This window comes from Ovis aries, chromosome 9 (assembly GCF_016772045.2).
Source record: "Ovis aries strain OAR_USU_Benz2616 breed Rambouillet chromosome 9, ARS-UI_Ramb_v3.0, whole genome shotgun sequence".
NCBI lineage: Eukaryota > Metazoa > Chordata > Mammalia > Artiodactyla > Bovidae > Ovis > Ovis aries.
The window spans coordinates 77,999,990-78,020,965 of NC_056062.1; the positions used below are offsets into that span (position 1 = coordinate 77,999,990).

At 36.8% G+C, this 20,976-nt stretch overlaps 1 protein-coding gene across 30 annotated transcripts in view; it reads right to left on the bottom strand.

Moving 5' to 3' along the window:
- Positions 1 to 20,976, bottom strand: part of VPS13B (vacuolar protein sorting 13 homolog B) — a 784,482-nt gene that overhangs the window by 620,191 nt on the left and 143,315 nt on the right. The gene's annotated exons all lie outside the window — the stretch shown is intronic.

The window sequence follows — 20,976 nt, forward strand, 5'->3', positions numbered from 1 at the left end:
TTTTCTAACACAGGCATGGTACTAGATATGTATTCAAGATGATATTTTGTTTCTCTGACACTGTCTTTAAAAGAAAAGCAAGTGTGTATTTAAAACTAAGGTATTAATTCCCTCAAACATCTGCTAACTGGCTACTAAAACAATTTCAAAGAGGTTTTCAAGATCTGTGAACCTAACAGTATCTATGGATTGGAAAGTACAGACCAAAAGAATCACTTAGAAAAGCAAGTCATTTGGATATATAAGTTTTGTTTTCACTATAACAGAATAAGTTTTAAAGATTTATTCTTTACAGAATAGTCATTAATAGTCTGTGATTTAAAAAACCTGTAACATTATTCTTCTGTTAGACTTTTTTCATTTTTCTTCCTCTTCAAAATAGTTCATTTAAACCTGTTCAGTATTTTTAAAAAATATTTTCTAATGTATAGTGAGCAATACTCAAAATTCTGATCACTAAAGAATAAAATTAAGAAGTTTCTCAGTTCTTCCTCATGAATTATTTTTATTTGGAATCAACCCAAAATCATTTTAGCTCTTTCACCACTGTACTAATTCATGTTCAAGCTACGGCTTCATACACCCTTAGGCAACCATTATAGCCCATAACTTTTCTTGCTTGTTTCAGTCAAATCTTTGCTATCTAATTTTATAACATTTTTTATTTTTAAAATTATTTTAATAAGATTTACATTTTAGAACAGTTTTAGATTTACAGAAAAACTGCAAAGACAGTACAAAGAGTTCTCATGTACCCTATACCCAGTTTCTCCTATTAACATCTTACATTATTATGAAACATGTCAAAATTAGTATTAATTTTATTACTTTTAATCCAAAGCACATTTTAACCTTTTATATTTCTTCCCAGTCTTAGAGATTCACTTTAAGTAATTCTGATCAATTTATAAATAATACCTATTTAATGTGCATATATTTTTTATTCCTTCTTCCACAACATCAATATAAGTAAGTAGAAATAGGTCTAGGTGAAATTCCAATTAATATATCTCTGATAAAGATGCCAAGCCATCAGTATTTATATTCTGCATTAGACAACAATAGGTATTTGTTAGGATTCGTATTGGTCAGAAACAGAAATCCAACTTAAACTAGCTTTAACCCAAAAGCTGAGATTAACCGGTTTACAGGACATAGAGAAAGGCTGAAACCCAGTGGTGATAAGAAAAGACAAGGCCCCAGAAACAACTGGTAGGTACCACAGTCGCAAATGACTCCAGAAGTCTGTCTCCTGGATCTCTTTAGATCACTTTACCTTTCTGCAGTGATGTTTCAGCACCAAAGCAGTTAACAAAAATAATAACTCCCAATTCCTACATTTTATGTCTTCTACTACTGGAAAGAACTAATCTCATTTTCTCTGGTTTCAAGCTCAAACTCCCAGAAAAAAAGATTCTGACTGGTGTGACTTGGAAACTTATGGACTTTGAACAAGTAGGAACCCTAAATGACTCAGTAAAATGGCCAATCCCTACATCAAAAGAGCAAATCAAAAGCATTTTTAACTGATATTGAGTTTATTCACAAAACAGAAACAGACTCACAGATTTCAAAAACAAACAGTTACCAAAGAGAAAACACAGAGGAGGGAATAAATTAAGAGATTAATAAACACACACTACTATATAAAAAACAGATAACCAACAAGGACCTACTGTATATCACAGGAAACTCTACACAATATTCTGTAACAACCTATATAGGAAACAAATCAAAGAAAAATTAACATATGTAATGCATAACTGAATCACTTTGCTGTGCACCTGAAACTAACATAACACTGTAAATCAAATATACTCCAATAAAATTTAAAAAGAAAAAAAGCATACCTGGCTTTGCCCTCCCAGCAATTTCGATTTACATGAAAAAGTGGCAATTACCGCTTGTTAGGAACCTTAACCTCCACTCCTGCAAATGAAGGAAAGCTGTAGGCTACAGTAGGGGGGTGGCTCAGAGGGTAAAGAATATGCCCACAATGCAGAAGACCCAGGTTTGATTCCTCAGTAGGGAAGATCCCCTGGAGGAGGGCATGACAACCCACTCCAGTACGCTTCCCTGGAGAATTCCACAGACAGAGGAGCCTGGCGAGCTATAGTCCATGGGGTCACAAAGAGTTGGACACGACTGAGCGACTAACACTAACACATTTGATACACAGGGATTACCCAAAATGCCTCAATCTGATTCACTGATGGTTCAATGAAACTGAAATGTAATGGTGTGCACTATGCTTCTGCTTCTGTGCAATCTCAGCTCCAGCAATGTGTAAACTAGCTCAGTAGCAGGATTCAACTACTGACCCCTGGGTTCTTGCCAATGGCCTACCTATCTGTCTGCTTCTAAGAAAACTAGAGGCTGGTGAATTAAAGACTAAAGGTTAGAGACCACAAATTATAGAAAAAAAGACACTATGGGAAGGAAACCCATAGGAAAAAAATCACAGATAATCAAATCATATGGGTTACTCAGACTGATGCCTGCAGCAGAGACTCTCTCACTGATGAGCTCAACTAGAATAAATGTGCACCATCCAGACTGCCACCACTGCTGCCTGAATCCATCATTATACAAGAGATGGCAAAATATTCATAATCATGGATTTTTGGCATAAAGTAAAATATTCTGTTCCTAATGTAGAGGTCACCATAATATGATCAACTCATGACCGCACAGTCAACAAGGTTATAATGGCGTGATGGAGGTCAACACTGCCAAAGGTGCTGCCACCCCTTCCCTGTCGAGCCTACTCCTGGCAAATTCACTACATCAGACTTTTTAACCCTAATTCTCAGTGTGATCAGCTAACACCAGCCATACCAATGTCGCCATCAAAACTAAGCTGTTCTATGTTCAAGACCATTTACCAGCTAACAATGGTGTGACTTCTATTATAAAGGCCACACAACAGGTCAAAAGTTGGAATATTTGATGAACATTCCATGTCCCTACCTAATCCCCAGGCATCTAATATTGTTGAGCACTGGAATGGCCTCCTGATAATTCAACTAAGAAAGATTTCTGACTCCACCTCTTTCACCTTCTTTAGGTCCACAAAATTCAGTAAAGTAATATGGTCAACAAATGCAGCTGTCCAAACACAAAGTTCATCTCCTCTTGACCACCTCCAGGGTAATAATCTGGAAAAAAGCAGTGAGGACTATAAAGACAACAGAGCTCAGCAAATCCAGGGCTAGAAGTAATTATTTAGACTTTGTGAACCACATACGATCTCTGTCACATTAGTCTTTATTTTTAACCCCAATCTTTTAAAAAACTGAAAAACAACGACTGTCGGTTTATAGACCTTCTTTTATTGAAGGCCACAAGCCAGATCTGATTCAGGGGCTTTAGTTTACCAACCTCTGGTATATACATTGGAAACTTCAGGATTCTACTCTGAACATTCCTAGGAGGGATGTACCTTACTTTCCTCTGACAGCAGTCCCAAGCAAGCCTAACTTGTGTACCATCCAGGTAGTAGCCCAGCCAAAGGAAACCTAGGGTTCAAATTTAACTATGGCCCAGCGACCTGGATTCTCTTATTTTACTGATATGTTTATTAGGCAAAAAACATTTTATGAAAAGGACCAAACAGTGTTTTAACTTCTGTGAATCATAGGCTCTCTATTACAATTACTCAGATCCAGCACTTGAGTGCTAAAGCAGCCACAAAGAGTAAGAAAACAAATGGGTACAACCAGATTTGCCCCAGAGCAAGTCAAGCTGCTGGTGGTTTTCTCTTTCTATATGACAGAAGGAAGGGGAAGCGTAATAACTCTTCCAGCTCTATTTCTATCCTGGAAGGACTTGCATAGAAAAAGGAGTCAACTCATATGCCTTTTACAATAGTAAGGTTATAAGGTTCATATTTATGCTGTTTTGTATTCTGAGATTCAACACTATAGGACACGAAAACAACCATATATACCATATCTGAACAGTTTGAACTAAAAACTATGCCTTAATTTGATTCAAATAAAAAATATTAAATGCCTGGTATGTAGTAAATCAAATCACATACCCAGAGACTGGAAATTATATTACCTCATTTAATCATCCAAATCACCTTCTGAGGTACTATCATTACTAGACATGGAAATTAAAATTCAAACATACTGTATCCCTAAACATGTTATGTAATGTCTTTATGTTCCAATTTCCTCATGTGGAGAAAACAGAATAACTATTTATCTAAGAAAAGTGCTTCTGAGTAATATATGGGTTAATGCATACAAAGCACTTAGAAAGGTACATACAATAAGCCCTTATACAGGAACAATTATCATTACTATTTTAATTTATTATTCGAAGGGGTATATAAAGACTACATTTTAATAAACCTGCCAACTGATCTCTTATACTTGTTCTGACCATTTACTCAACATTTTTTGAAGTAAACAGCAAATTTTGTGTCACTTTCGCCCACAGATTAGTTACAACACAATATAAAAGAAGCACTTATATGCTATTTTTCAGTTGGTTACTTTTCCTCAATCAATATATAATTTAAAATTTGTGTTTACTACATTAAGAAAGTAAAAGTAGGTGAAATTAATTTTAATAACATTTTAAAATATATAAGTTATCATTTAATATATCTAATATATTATATGTCTAAGATATGTCTAAGACTATCTAAAATAAGATATTACCATTTAATAATCAATGCAAAAAATTGTTATTTTTACATACTTTTGTTTTACTAAAAGTTGAACCCAATAAGTATTTTACACTTACAGCCATCTCAGTTCATCTTAGTCCCATGTGGGTAACAGCTATCATATTGGATATCACAATTCTGAGTTATTAAATACATAATTCTCAAAAATGTTAAATTTAAGTCTTTCTCCCTCCTCCTCTTCCTCCAGCACTCCTCTTCCCTCTTTACCCAAATTTTAAACTCATCCATTCATTCATGTGATATGCTGAGAATATATTCCTCTGGAAATGGAAAAAGACAAATAAACAACCTTAATACAATTGGAAAGTGATCTGAGAGCTCCCTTTAAGAGATCTGAGGGAGAAGGTAGAGAGATACAGATAGATGAAGTCTAAATTGAAACACCAAAGGTAAGCCAGGCTAAGCAAAAATGGGAAGGACACAACAGGCAAAGAAAACAACAAGGAAAAAGTCCTGTAACAAAAAAAGAGTTTAGAGCAGCAGTCCCAACATTTTTGGCACCAGGGCCCAATATCACGGAAGACAATTTTTCCATGGAAGTGGGGGTCAGGTTGGGGAGATGATGGTTTCAGGACGATTCCCATAAGGAGCTCTCAACCTAGATCCCCTGTATGTGCAGTTCACGCTTCTGTGAGAATCTAATGCCGCCACTGATCTGACAGGAGGCAGAGCTCAGGTGGTACAAGTGATGGAGAGCTGTAAATACAGACGAAGCTCCTCTGGTTCACCCACCACTTACCTCCTACTGTGCTGCCCGGTTCCTAACAGGCCACCAACCTATACCGGTCAGTGGCCCAGGGGCTGGGGACAGTCCCCTGGTTTAGAGTACAGACCTGAAGAACAGAATGAAGATCAATGCAACTTAAACAGAATGTACAAGGATAACTGTTGCAAATGATTTGCCCCATCAGGCATTCAAACTTTCCCTACAGGAAATATGAAAAAAAAACTAGAATAAAGTCATAAATAGTTGTCTACTTAAAACTCATTCCCCAACTTTGCTCAGGGTAGGAACATATCTAGCTAAAAATACTCAATACTCTCCTCCCTAACTAGAATAAAAAGCAGATGTTGCCAGGTAATATAAATACTGTTTAAGAACTATGCATAAAACACTTTCACAGTAGCAAGTTAAAGGCTGCTAACTTTAGCAAGGCCTACTTGGGAAGTTGGTCCTTGACTGACAGCATCTGGGAACCTTTATTACCTTTATTCTCTGTTATCAGTATGGTTTGCCCTACTTAAAAGACTTTTATACAAAAAAAAAATAATTTATCTCAACACCTGCTTTCCTTCTGCAAGTCTGGAATTTTGTAATGTTCTAGATAAGAGGTTGCATGTATGAAAAGACCCAGTAAAAATCTGGGTCACTGAATGACTAACAGGCTTCCCTGAGAGAAGCAGTGCATATGTTGGTATATATTTTGTTAGTAGAGAAAAGCAGTTCAAATGTACCTTCCCAGTAGGCAGAGGGCTTAGGAGGAAGATTGTGTATGAATTTCAATTCTATTTTAATCATTATTCATAGTTCATTCAAACTGCAGTATTCTCTTGCTAATGATCATCTTCCATAACTTACCAATGATTACATTCTTTAAGTATCTTCCCTGGTGGCTCAGTCAGTAGAGTCTGCTGCAATGTGGGAGACCCGGGTTCAATCCCTACGTTGGGAAGATCAACTGGAAAAGTAAATGGCAACCCACTCCAGTATTCTTGCCTGGAGAATTCCATGGACAGAGAATTCCTGGTGGGCTGTAGTCCATGCGGTCACAAAGAGTTGGACATGACTGAGTAACTAACACTTTCAATTTCATATTCTTTAAGTGGTTGACTTTTCTCATTCACTAGCAAAGAGAGATCTCGAGCTCCTATCTACACTATACCACACATTACTCTATCTACACTACAACATTATATAGATAATTTGGGGGGCGGGGAGGAGGGGGAGGGAAGAGAGATGACCTTAAAAATGGGTATAATTTATAGACTATTTACATTCTGAACACTCACTCAAAAACTCAAAGGAACACTTACATCTTTAGACATTCTCAATAGAAATCAGTAGCCTCTGGAGATAAAGCAGAACAAACTGAAACATGGCATCTGGCCTCATGGAACCTATTTTCTATTTAAAGAATCTTCTCAACAAGTGACATCTGAGCCAGGCTCTGAAGGTTAAGTTGATATAAATAAGTGAAACAGAGGGAGAAGGACACTGCAGAAGGATGAAAAAGCTTGAGCAAAGCCCTAAGACAAAAAGAAGCATAGCTATTTTGAGAAACTGAAAGGTTAATATAGAGCAAGATTTGAGTTTTCATACTATTAATAGGAAATTATTGAAGGTTGAGTGCTATAATCAAATCTGAACTTTCCAAAGCTTACTCAGGCACATGGTAAGCCATGGATTGGTAGAGGAAAAAGAAATGATGAAGTTGCCCTAAAGTAATAGAAGTAAAAATGGAGCAAAACAGATATATTATAAATGTATCTAGAAAACAAATTTGACAGTCCTTGGTGATTGATTTACTCTGGGTATATGATTAAACAAGGTAAAAAGTATCAATTATTGTAACAGCATAATTCTACTTAGCATGAAACACTTTAACAAAACAGTGTTTAAAAATGAAAAACGTGACATGGAAGCAACCTAGATGTCCATCAGCAGATGAATGGATAAGAAAGCTGTGGTACATATACACAATGGAGTATCACTCAGCCATTAAAAAGAATACATTTGAATCAGTTCTAATGGGGTGGATGAAACTGGAGCCAATTATACAGAGTGAATTAAACCACAAAGAAAAACACCAATACAGTGTACTAATGCATATATATGGAATTTAGAAAGATGGTAACAATAACCCTGTATGCGAGACAGCCAAAGAGACACAGATGTATAGAACAGTCCTTTGGACTCTGTGTGAGAGGGAGAGGCTGGGATGATTTGGGAGAATGGCATTGAAACATGTATAATATCATATGTGAAATGAATCGCAAGTCCAGGTTCAATGCATGATACTGGATGCTCAGGGCTGGTGTACTGGGATGACCCAGAGGGATGGTACGGGGAAGGAGGTGGGAGTGGGGGGTCAGGATGAGGAACACATGTACACCTGTGGCGGATTCATGTTGACGTATGGCAAAACCAATACAATATTGTAAAGTAACTAGCCTCCAATTAAAATAAATAAATTTATATTTAAAAAATCATAATAATAAAAATTTTAGAAATGAAAAAAGTTAGCAACAAAGATTATCTAAAGTGTAGGACATCTGCCTAATATGTGAATAAATGATTTTAAAAATTACATGGAAGTCTCATGAATAAATATACTAATTTTCTCACAAAATTTCTAAGAAAAAAAAATGCAAGGTTTTAAAAAGGCACCAAATAAAAAGTACAAGGTTATAAACCTATATCAGGACTTCCCTGGGGGTACAGTGAATAGGAATCTGCCTGCCAATGCAGGGGACCTGGGTTTCACTCATGGTCAGGGAAGATTTCACATGCCAAGGAGAAGCTAAGCCCATGCACCACAACTACTGAGCCTGAGTACTGCAAGTACTGAAGCCCACGCACCTAGAGCCTGTGCTCCACAACAAGAGAAGCCACCACAATGAGAAGTTCATGCACCACAACAAAGAACAGCCCCCGCTCACCATAACTAGAGAAGACCTATGTCCAGCAACAAAGACCCAGCTCAGCCAAATAAATAATAAAATAAAACTTAAAAGCAAACCAACCTATACCAATGGTCAGCAAATTGTTTCTGGTACAGGACCAGAAAGTAAAAATTTTCGAACTGTGAGCCATATGATCGCTGCTGCAATTACTCAACACTGCCACTGTAGGACATAAGACACCAAAGACAATATTTAAAGGAACAAGGGAGTTATTTTCCAATAAATTTTTATTTACAAAAACAAGCAGTGAGCTAGAGCTGCCAACTCCCGATCTAGATAAAGAACACATAGAATATGCAAAAGTTGAGCCAAGTGGTCAGATCAGATACCTGGCCAATGAGAAGCAAGGCAGTAAGCATTTCAGCAGGCATATGCAATATGATCAATAATTACCTTTCTTTGAAAAAAGGTAAAATTGGCAGTCTGCAGGTATATCCTTCAAAAACAGTCTGGTAACATTTAGTGGAGAGTACCACATACACAAGACTGAAGTTAAGGAAAAAGCCTCCAGAATCTATGGAAGTTTGGAAAGGGAAATTTATGACCTTAGTCTTTGATGAAACAAGGAATGGCCCAGCAGAACAGACATCTAGGAACTGAAATGGCAGTTAAACATGGAAGCCTGGACAACTCAAGGAGAAGTTCAATCAACAGAGCTAAGGCACATAGTCAGAGCAGGATTAACTGCACAGCTGAGTAGATGCTCCTGAGTCAACCTGGATGTGTATTTCTTAAATCATTCCCAGATTAACAACAGAATCAAACCCAGATGTGAGGCACAGATGAAAAAACAAGCAGAGATCAAGTGGATGTGACTATACAGAAAAGTAAGGTGGTTGCAGAGTATCAAGCAGGCTCTTAGAAAAATGAGGAATTACAAATAGTAACTACTACTTATGGGGAAAGATCAACAAAACCAGGTCAAGTCAGATAATGGAAAAAATCATTAGTTTTTTTACTGATAAATTCTGCTTTCCAATTTACAAATAATATTAATCTAACAGCACATGAGATTTTCTAATGCTTTCTACTCATAATCAATTAAATTTCAATAAAACAGAAGAAAGCTGTATCTAGTTACTTACCAATAAAATTTTTTGTAAGAGGACTATCTGTTATTTACTTCTGACAATAAAATCTGGGGTAAATGTTATTATATTTGATACTTAAAACCAATGACTTATTAAATTTACATTACTTGCATATTTTCAATATATTTATAATCTAGTTCTTAAAATTAAGTAATAACTGAAAGATAATTCATATGATCATCTAAATAATATGATCTATTGCAGCACATTAGGTTTTATCAGAAAACCTCAGGACAAAAATAACAATAAAGAATAATGTGTGCAATCAAAGATCACATATTTCTCAGGTACACTGATACATCTTTGAAGCAGAGTCCAAGTCTAGCAGTTACTAGGGTAATAATAAACAACTGTTTAACTGAGCTGATATATTAACCACAATACCACCACAAAAGAAAAAATAATTAATTCTGCCAAGCACTGGCAGAGGAAACAGTAACACTAATACTGAAAATTAATATTAATGTCATATTTAAAATAGAAAAGAGGTAATAAATCAGCCCTTCTTTTGGGGTGTGGTAGAGCATGAAGGCAAGGAATTTGAAGAGCAAGGTATGCGGGATTTGATTCAACCAGAGATGATGTATAAGGCTCGATAGAATGCTGGTCCTAAAGGGTTTTAAGTTTATCCTGAAAGCAATGGCGAGTCACTGATAATTCTTAAGAAATGGACTGATGAGGTTACTCTTCCTTTTTTGATGCATTGTTCGGGAAGAGTGAGGCCAGCAGTACTTTGGTAGCCAGATAAGGCTACTAAACACATCCCTGGAATGAAAGGATGGTTCAAAATATGCAAATCAATAAATGTGACACAATCACACTAAGAAGAAGAAAAAAAAATCATACAATCATCTTGAAAGACACAGGAAAGGCATTTGGAAAAATTCAACTTTCATTCACAATACACATAAAAAACTAGGTGGAGAAGGAACATACACAACAAAATAAAGGCCATAAAAGAAAAGCAAACAGCTAACATCATCCTCAGTGGCGAAAGGTTGGAAACTTCCCTAAGATCAGAAACAACAAAAGGGCACCCACTCTTACCAATCCAACTCAACATAATACGGGAAGGCCCAACCAGAGCAAACAGTCAAGACACAAAAACCATAATTAGAAAGGAAGAACTAAAACCATCTCTATTTGCAGGTAACATTATAGAGAGAAAATACTAAAGACATCACTAAAAACCTATTAATCTCATGAACAAATTCACCAAAGTGGTAGGAAACAAAACTGACATACAAAAATCAGTGGCATTTCCTATATAAGAATGACAAATTATGTGGAAAAGATAAAGAAAATAGTTCCATTTACAAGAGCATCAAAAACAATGAAACCTTTACAAATAAATTTAATCAAGGAGGTAAAAGATCTTAACAGTGAAAAGTATAACCCATTCATAATGAAAAAGACGGAAGACCTAAATAAATGAAAAGACAGCCCATGTTCATGGACTTAAAGAATTAATCATGTTAAAATGTTTATGCTACCCAAAGCCAACTACAGATTCAGCATAATTTCTATCAAGATTCCAATATCAGTATTTTTTCCCAAACATAGAGAAAAAAAAACCTAAAATTTACATTAAATGACAGAAACCTCAACAGTCAAAGCAAACTTGACAAAGAAAAGCAAAGCTGGAAGCATCCACTTTCCAGTTTCAGACTATATTAAAAAGCAACAGGAATCAAAAAACGATGGAAAAGGCATAAAACCAGTTGTATGGAACAACGGAACAGAATCAAGAAGGCAGAAATGAACACAAGCATACTAACATTTGATAAGAGAGTAAAGAACACTCAAAATCTTCAATAAATGATGGCTGAGAAAACTGGATATTCACATGTTAAAAGAATAAAATTAGATCCCTATCTCACACCATTCTGGATATAATAAGAACACAAGCAACAGAAGCAAAAATAAATGAGTACATCAAAACTAACAACAAAAAAATAGACTTCTACACAGCAAAAGAAATTCACAAAAAGAAAATGAAATCTATGGAATGGGAAAAAAAATTCAAAATCATCTATCTGCTAAGAGGCTAATATTCAATATATAGAGAGAGTTTATATAAATCAACAGCAGGAAAAAAAATACAATTTAAAAATGGGTAAAGGACCTGAATAGACATTTATCCAAAGAAAATATACAAATAGCAAACAGGTACACAAAAATGTCCTCAGCATCACTAATCATTAGGGAAATGCAAATCAAGACCACAAGGAGGTATCACCTCATACTTGTTAGACTATCTATCATTAAAAAAGGAGGAGAAAAAATAACAAATGCTGCCCAGAATGTGGACGAAAGAGAACCTTTGAGCAGTGCTGCTGGGATTGTAAACTAGCGTGACTACAATGGCGAACAGAATGCAAGTTACTAAAAAATTTTAAAATAGAACTATCATATGACCCATCAAATTTTCTTCTGTGTCTATGTCCAAAGGAAATAAAATCATATGTGAAAGACACATCTGCACTCTCATGATCACTGCAGCATTATTTACATAGCCAAGATATGAGAACAACCAAAGTCTCCATCAACAGATGAATGGATAAAGAAAATATGAAACTATGCTGCATACACACATGGAGTACTCCAGTTCAGTTGCACAGTCGTGCCCGACTCTTTGTGACCCCATGGACTGCAGCACGCCAGACCTCCCTGTCCATCACCAACTCCCGGAGTTTACTCAAACTCATGTCCATTGAGTTGGTGATGCCATCCAACCATCTCATTCTCTGTCATCCCCTTCTCCTTCTGCCTTAAATCTTTCCCAGCATCAAGGTCTTTTCAAATGAGTCAGCTCTTCACATCAGGCGGCCAAAGTACTGGCATTTCAGCTTCAGCATCAGTCCTTCCAATGAGTCTTGGAAGTCTTGAATACTCATTGGAAGGACTGATGCTGAAGCTGAAATGCCAATACTCTGGCCGCCTGATTTCCTTTAGGATGGACTGATTTTATCTCCTTGCAGTCCAAGGGACTGTCAAGAGTCTTTTCCAACACCACAGTTCAAAAGCATCAATTCTTCAGCTTTCAGCTTTCTTTATAGTCCAAGTCTCACATCCATACGTGACTACTGAAAAAACCATAGCCTTGACTAGATGGACCTTTGTTGGCAAAGTACTGTCTCTGCTTTTTAATATGCTGTCTAGGTGGGTCATAACTTTTCTTCCAAGGAGCAAGTGTCTTTTAATTTCATGGCTGCAGTCACCATCTGCAGTGATTTTGGAGCCCAAAAACATAAAGTCTCTCACTGTTTCCCCATATATCTGTCATGAATTGATGGGACTAGATGCCATGATCTTAGTTTTCTGAATGTTAAGTTTTAAGCCAACTTTTTCACTCTCCTCTTTCGCTTTCATTAAGAGGCTCTTTAGTTCTTCTTTGCTTTCTGCCATGAGGGAGGTGTCATCTGCGTATCTGAGGTTATAGATATTTCTCCTGGCAATCTTGATTCTAGCTTCTGCTTCATCCAGCCCAGCATTTCTCATGATGTACTCTATATAGAGGTTAAATAAGCAGGGTGATAATATACAGCCTTGATGTACTCATTTCCCTATTTGGAACCAGTCTGTTGTTCCATGTTCAGTTCTCATTGTTGCTTCTTGAACTGCATACAGATTTCTCAAGAGGCAGGTCAGGTGGTCTGGTATTCCCATCTCTTTCAGAATTTTCCACAGATTGTTGTGATCCACAGTCAAAGGCTTTGGTGTAGTCAATGAAGCAGGAGTAGATGTTTTTCTGGAACTCTTGCTTTTTCAATGACTGAACAGATGTTGGCAGTTTGATCTCTGGTTCCTCTTTTTCTAAATCCAGCTTGAACATCTGGAATTTCACGGTTCATGTACTGTTGAAGCCTGACTTGAAGAATTTTTAGAGTTACTTTGGTAGCATGTGAGATGAGTGCAATTGTGCAGTAGTTTGAGCATTCTTTGGCATTGCCTTTCTTTGGGACTGGAATGAAAGCAGACCTTTTCCAGTCCTGTGGCCACTGCTGAGTATTCCACGGAATATTATTCAGTCAAAAAAACAAAGGAAATTCTGGCATTTCTTACACACACACACACACACACACACACACACGAAAAGACAGTCCTTAAGGGCCATCTTAAGTGAAGTAAGTCAAGAAAGACAAATACTGTTTGACCTCACATATATGTTGAAAGTAGGAGGAGAGGAGACCTCACAGAAAAAGAGAGCAGATTTGTGATTACAACAGGCAAGGTATAGAGGGTAGAGAGAAACTGGATAAAGGCAGTCAAAAGGTGGGTAAGGAAACTGGATAAAAGCAGTCAAACGGTGTGCTCCCCAGGTAGCTCAGCTGGTAAAGAATCCACCTGCAATGCAAGAGACCCTGGTTTAATTCCTGGATCAGGAAGTTACCCTGGAGAAGGGATAGGCTACCCACTCCAGTATTCTTGGACTTCCCTGGTGGTTCAGCTGGTAAAGAATCTGACTGCAATGTGGGAGACCTGAGTTTGAGGCCTGGGTTGGGAAGATTCCCTAAAGGAGGGCATGGCAACCCACTCCAGTATTCCTGGGCTTCCCTGGTAGCTCAGACAGAAAAGAATCCACCTGCAATGCAGGAGACCTGGGCTCAGTCCCTGGATTGGGAAGATTCTCTGGAGGAGGGCATGGCAACCCACTCCAGTGTTCTTGCCTGGAGAATCCCCATGGACACAGGAGCCTGACAGGTTACAGTCCATGGGCTCACAGAGTTGGAAACCACTGAATGAGTCAGCACAGTCAAAAGGTGTATGCTTCCACTTATAAAATAAATAAGGGACTTCCCTATAGCTCAAATGATAAAGAATCTGCATGCAATGTAGGAGACCTGGGTTAATCCCTGAGTCAGTAAGATCCCCTGGAGAAGGAAATGGCAATCCACTCCAGTATTCCTGCCTGGTGAATCCCATAAACAGGAGCCTAGTGGGCTACATTCCATGGAGTCAGAAAGAGCCAGACACGACTAAATGACTAACACATACACATATAAAATAAATAAGTACTGGAAATGTGAAGTACAACATGATGACTATAGTTAACCGCTGTGTATTATATTTGAAAGTTGCTAAAAGAATAAATCCTGTAAGTTCTCATCGCAAGGGGAAAAATATTTTCTTTTTTTATTCTAAATATACAAAGCAATAGATAGTAACTAAATACTGTGGCAATCATTTCCCAATAACTGAAAGGCAAGTCACTATGCTGCATGACTATTTTAACAACACTGATTCCTCCAATCCATGAACATGAGTATCTTTTTCATTTCTGTCTTTGCTATTTATCTTATTAAATTATTATTCTGATTTAAACATCAAAAAGTCTTACTGGTAATTTTAATGCAAATTTAACTCAAGTATTTTTATTTATAGCCAAGGATAAATTAAAAATCAGTACTTCTACCTAGAAAGAAAATTTTATCCCAGTTCAAAATATGTATTTCAGAATGCACTGGACATACATGTTAAGGGAAGTAGTGAGGGATAGAAAAGGCGTATCACTGCACCTCAATCTTTTTCCCAAATGGTTAAAGAACTGTTCAGCAACTCCAAAACCCTTTTTATATGCACACCTGGGAAGAATACCAAATCCGAAACTTTCCTCAAAGTTACACTGATGTGGTTTCAGGCCAGATGTTTAAATGTTACAGTATGTACATTTTCTTCCCCTCTTCTAAGGCAGAAGTAAAGTAAGAGGAATATTTGACTTCACTCCACAAGAGACCTATTTAATAGTTTGACGGTTATGTAAGTAAAGGTAGCTTGGCTAAGTCAATGTTGACGACATACAGAACGACATGATCCTAATGAGTTGGAAAATATTGGCTCTCATGAGAATAGACCAGATGCTACTGAGCTGAGAAAGCTACTGTATTATTGAATTTCATTTTTATGAGGTAAAATTTATTATTCAACCATTAAGGTATCCCACATGAAATCTTGCGTAAAATACTTTTACAGTTACATTCTGGAAAGTAGATTTTTATTTTAACATTAAGACATCACTTAAATAACAGATTCAAATGTCCATTTGATCACCTTGCACATAGATTTTAAAGTCTGTAAGTAATTTCCCAACAAAGACCAGAACTAGACTGTCAACAAAACAATGAACTATCTGAATAAAGAAAAAGAAGTAACAAGTCTTCGTTTCCCTGAGCAAACAAAAGCCATGTGTGACTTTGTATTTTAACCCTGAGCAAAAGGACAAAGCTTATAACCTCTATGATATGAGTACCATCAGAAACAAACAATAAAAATGTGTAAATCAAGATCTCAATTACTAACACATACTTACTTCCAACCTTAATATCTCTGCTTTATTATTTATAATTTTTTATTATTTTAACTAAATTCCCAATATTTTATATTCTTTCATTACATGATTTCTATGGAATAGAAAACTTTGATTATCTTACTTTTTTTCTGGTCTTATTTACCATAGAGTTTGGTTGATGTAGCAAAAATAAATAACAGAAAGGTCCAAAGCCCTGGCTTCAAAAACTAGCTTACTTCCTGAATATCTCTGAGATGATACATGAGAAATACATTGAATTGTTCTAAGCAAAAATTTTCACGCCATGTAAGAGGATACATAACCTGTTGACATCAATATTACAAGTAAGATAAACAAATTAATGCATGAGAAACATCAGCCTAAAAAAGATGAGTCAATTCAGACTGTTCAAGTAAGTCTTATGGTATCCAGTCCCTGCAAAATGCAGCTCAGTAAAGGAAAAATGCATGGTAGACAACTGTATAGTCTGTGAAAAGCAGATTAAAGGACATGGTTTCATATACTTCTAGCATCCCACTGCACTTCAATATTCTGTTGCTCCACTCTCCTTTGGAATCTCTAGCAGAAGAGAGAATATATGGTTCTTCATAGGTGACCAAGAGCCTGGTATAGCCTCTTGTAAACAACTATATTAAAGAGGCACAATGTACAGTCTCTTCAATAAGCTCAAACAAGACCTTATCTACATCTTGAATTTTGTTCTTCTTTTATATAATTCACTACTTTGTTATCCTATTTACTTTCTTCCTTACTCTTGAATTTACCTTTTCCCTATTATCTTCTCAGCTAAAACATTGGATCAATGAGACTCCAATTCTGACAGTCATTATCTCGGTCTCCAAGAACCTCACATCTTACAACCACTTTCATAAGCAATATCCCCAGGTATATGATGCCAGCAGGAACCTATAGCCAGGACAAGACAACAAATGCACTCCACAAACAATATTGCACTTCACAAATACTCTATGAGTAGATCAACAAATATTATCACCATTTTCTAAATAAAAAAGTTAATTGAAATAGAATGAAACAAATTGCCCTTGGTCTAGACATAGATGACCATACTATAATTCAGGAAATTTTAATAGTTGAAAAGTAAAAATACTCTTATTATCTGAGAGAGACAGTAAGGCAGTCACTATACCAGGATCTATATATAACAGAAAGATTAATATAAGATCATGGCATCTGGTCCCATCACTTCATGGGAAATAGATGGGGAAACAGTGGAAACAGTGTCAGACTTTATTTTTCTGGGCTCCAAAATCACTGCAGATGGTGACTGCAGCCATGAAATTAAAAGATGCTTACTCCTTGGAAGAAAAGTTATGACCAACCTAGATAGCATATTCAAAAGCAGAGACATTACTTTGCTGACTAAGGTCCGTCTAGTCAAGGCTATGGTTTTTCCAGTGGTCATGTATGGATGTGAGAGTTGGACTGTGAAGAAGACTGAGTGCCGAACAATTGATGCTTTTGCATCGTGGTGTTGGAGAAGACTCTTGAGAGTCCCTTGGACTGCAAGGAGATCCAACCAGTTCATTCTAAAGGAGATCAGCCCTGGGATTTCTTTGGAGGGAATGATGCTAAAGCTGAAACTCCAGTACTTTGGCCACCTCATGCGAAGAGTTGACTCATTGGAAAAGACTCTGATGCTGGGAGGGATTGGGGACAGGAGGAGAAGGGGACGACCCAGGATGAGATGGCTGGATGGCATCACGGACTCGATGGATGTGAGTCTGAGTGAACTCCAGGAGATGGTGATGGACAGGGAGGCCTGGCGTGCTGCGATTCATGGGGTCGCAAAGAGTCGGACACGACTGAGCGACTGAACTGAACTATGCACAAAATTATATCTCTAACAGGCATTAGCACAGAAAGTTTTTACTATTTACTTTAATAACTGTTCATTTTATTCTCTTTTTTAAAGGCTGAGAAGAAAAATCCAGTGTAGCTTTAAGAACATGTAGCATAATTCAATATTCACAAAGATATTCACTTAAAGAGAACACAGAGTCTATTAAAATAATAAATAAGTGATACAGACGCTATAAACAAAATGACTTTTCTTCCTTAAAGGGATTTGCAGTTTTGAGATTTGAAACAAAATTTGATGTTTCATTTCTGAAGCACCATTATTATCTAGCATTTAAAGACAAGTGCACAAAGCTGTTGCAAATTCTATGACCCAATGAAATCTATCAACCTAAAGTTACTTGATTTTACATATACAGACATGTTTAATACCTTCAGTTATTAAAAGAAAAAATATTAATTAAGATTAAATAGGTATTTTTAAGACACTAATAAGGTGAATAAAATAGTAAAATAACTCTGTACCTTTAAACCAAGAATAAAGGATTATTATTCTGTGCTTAGTTTTCTTTATATAAAAATGCTGCATAGGAAGTACAATTCTTGCTCTACTGCTAAAAGGTAATCCTCAAAATCCTTCAAGGTAGGATTCAGCAGTACCTGAACCAAGAACCTACAGATGTAGAAGCTGGATTTAGAAAAAGAAGAAGAACCAGAGATCAAATTGCCAACATCCACTGAATAAAAGAAAAAGCAAGAGAATTCCAGAAAAAGAGCTACTTCTGCTTCATTGACTATGCTGAAACCTTTGACTGTGTGGATTTCAACAACTGTGGAAAATTCTTAAAGAGATGAGAATACAAAACTATCTTTCCTCCCTCCTGAGAAACCTGTATGCAAGTCAAGAAGCAACAGTTACAACCTGGCACGCAACAAAGGACTGGTTCACAATTGGGAAAGGAGTACATCAAGGCTGTATACTGTCACCCAAATTATTTAAATTTTCTGCAGAGTACATCATGTGAAATGTCAGGCTGGATAAAGCTCAAGCTGGAATCAAGATTGCCAAGAGAAATATCAACAACCTAAGATATGCAGATGGCACCACTTTAATGGTAGAAAGCAAAGATGAACTAAAGATGATGAAGGTGAAAGAGAAGAGTGAAAAAGCTGGCTTGAAACTCAACATTCAAAAAACTAAGACCATGGCATTCAGTCCCATCATTTCTTTGCAAACAGATGGGGCGGTGGTGGGGGGGAGTGGAAACAGTGACAGACTTTATTTTCTTGGGCTCCAAAATCACTGCAGATGGTGACAATGGTCGTGAAATTAACAGATACTTGCTCCTTGGAAGAAAAACTATGGCAATCATAGACAGCATATTAAAAAGCAGAGACATTACTTTATCAACAAAGGTCAGTCAAACCTACAGCTTTTCCAGGAGTCGTGTCTGGATGTGAGAGTTGAACCTTTATAAAGGAGGCTGAGCACCATAGAACTGATGCTGTCGAATTATGGTACTGGAGAATACTCCTGAGACTCCCTTGGACAGCAAGGAGATCAAACCAGTTAATCCTAAAGTGAATCAACCCTGAATATTCATGGGAAGGACTGATGATGAAGCTGAAACTCCAATACTTTGGCCATCTGATGCAAAGAACTGACTCATTTGAAAAGACCCTGATGCTGGGGAAGATTGAGGGCAGGAGAAGGGGACAACAGAGGATGAGATGGTTGGATGGCATCATCGACTTAATGGACATGAGTTTGAGCAAACTCCAGGAGATAGTGAAGGACAGGGAGGTCTGGTGTCCTACAGTCCATGGGGCCGCAAAGAGTCAGACACAACTGACTGAGAAAACACCAGAAGCACTGTACTAAGAATAAAATGAACAGAGTAAAACTTGGGGTGGGGGGATGGGAGCAAAAAAAAGAAAGAAAACTAGACACTTGGCAATCAGGCTTTTAAAACATATTTTAGCTGATTAATTCAATGATACACTTTAAATCTGCTTCATTTGATAAAAATAAGAAATCTTGAAAAAGAGATAAACATTTCCTAATACATTTCATTTTCCTCAACTCCCTTAATCTCCAAAAAATTAGTCCCAGATTATCAGGTTATAAACCACTTAACCTGTGATTACTTATCTATTCCATTTTCTTAAGACCTATGGCAGAATCCTATCAGGACGGAATGTTTTTAGAGTAAGAAATTTTAAATAAGATGTTTTTACATAGCACAGTCCATTCAGTAAACTCAGAAAAGGAAATATGGAATTAATTTGTCAGATTGAATATTATAAAGTAAGTATGATCAAAAACTAGTAAGAAGTTTTAGGCTATCTAAGCAACAAAAACAAAAATTTTAAATAAAGGTAGATTAATACAATGAGATGACTAAAGAGCCTTGTGATGAGGGTGAAAAAGGAGAGTGAAAAAGCTGGCTTAAAACTCAACACTGAAAAATAAGATCATGGCATACGATCCCATCACTTCATGGCAAATAGGTGGGGAAAAAGTGGAAACAGTGACAGACTTTATTTTCTTGGATTCCAAAATCACTGCAGAAGGTGACAATGGTCATGAAATTAAAAGATGCTTACTCCTTGGCATACCAAAAAAAAAAAAAAAAAAAAAGAACTAGCAAAAAAAATAAAAAAATAAAAAAATAACCCCCCCCCAAAAAAAAGCTATGACAAACCTAAAGAGCATATTAAAAAGCAGAGACTCCACTTTGCCAACAAAGGTCCAAACATGTTTTTTTCATGTAGTGATGTACAGATGTGAGAGTTGTACCATAAAGAAAGCTGAACACCAAAGAACTGATGCTTTCAAACCCTGGTGCTGGAGAAGCCTCTTGATAGTTTCTTGGACTGCAAGGAGATCAAACCAGTCAATCCTAAAGGTAATCAACTCTGAATATTCACTGGAAGAACTGATGCTGAAAAGTCCCTGATCCTGGGAAAAACTGAAGGCAAAAGGAAAACACTATGGCCGAGGATGAGCCATTTAGACAGTATCACCAACTCTATGAACATGAATTTGAGCAAACTCCGGGAGATAGTGAAGGACAGGGAAATCTGGGGTGCAGCCGTCCACAGGTCCCAAGAGTCAGACACGACCTAGCAACTGAACATCAAACAACAAACACTATGAGATACCCAACCAAAAACCAAAACAAACAAAACACTCTGGACGGAGTGTCACAGAAAATAGAAATCTGATAAACAACAACAACAACAAAATGAATTAGTTTATTTCAAACAGTGATAAATGCTTCTGCCAAAGAAAGGCTTCACTGTAGACAATTCAGGTACAAATCTGAAAGAAAAGCTTTTGCACAGTAACTCTATATAAAATAATGGTC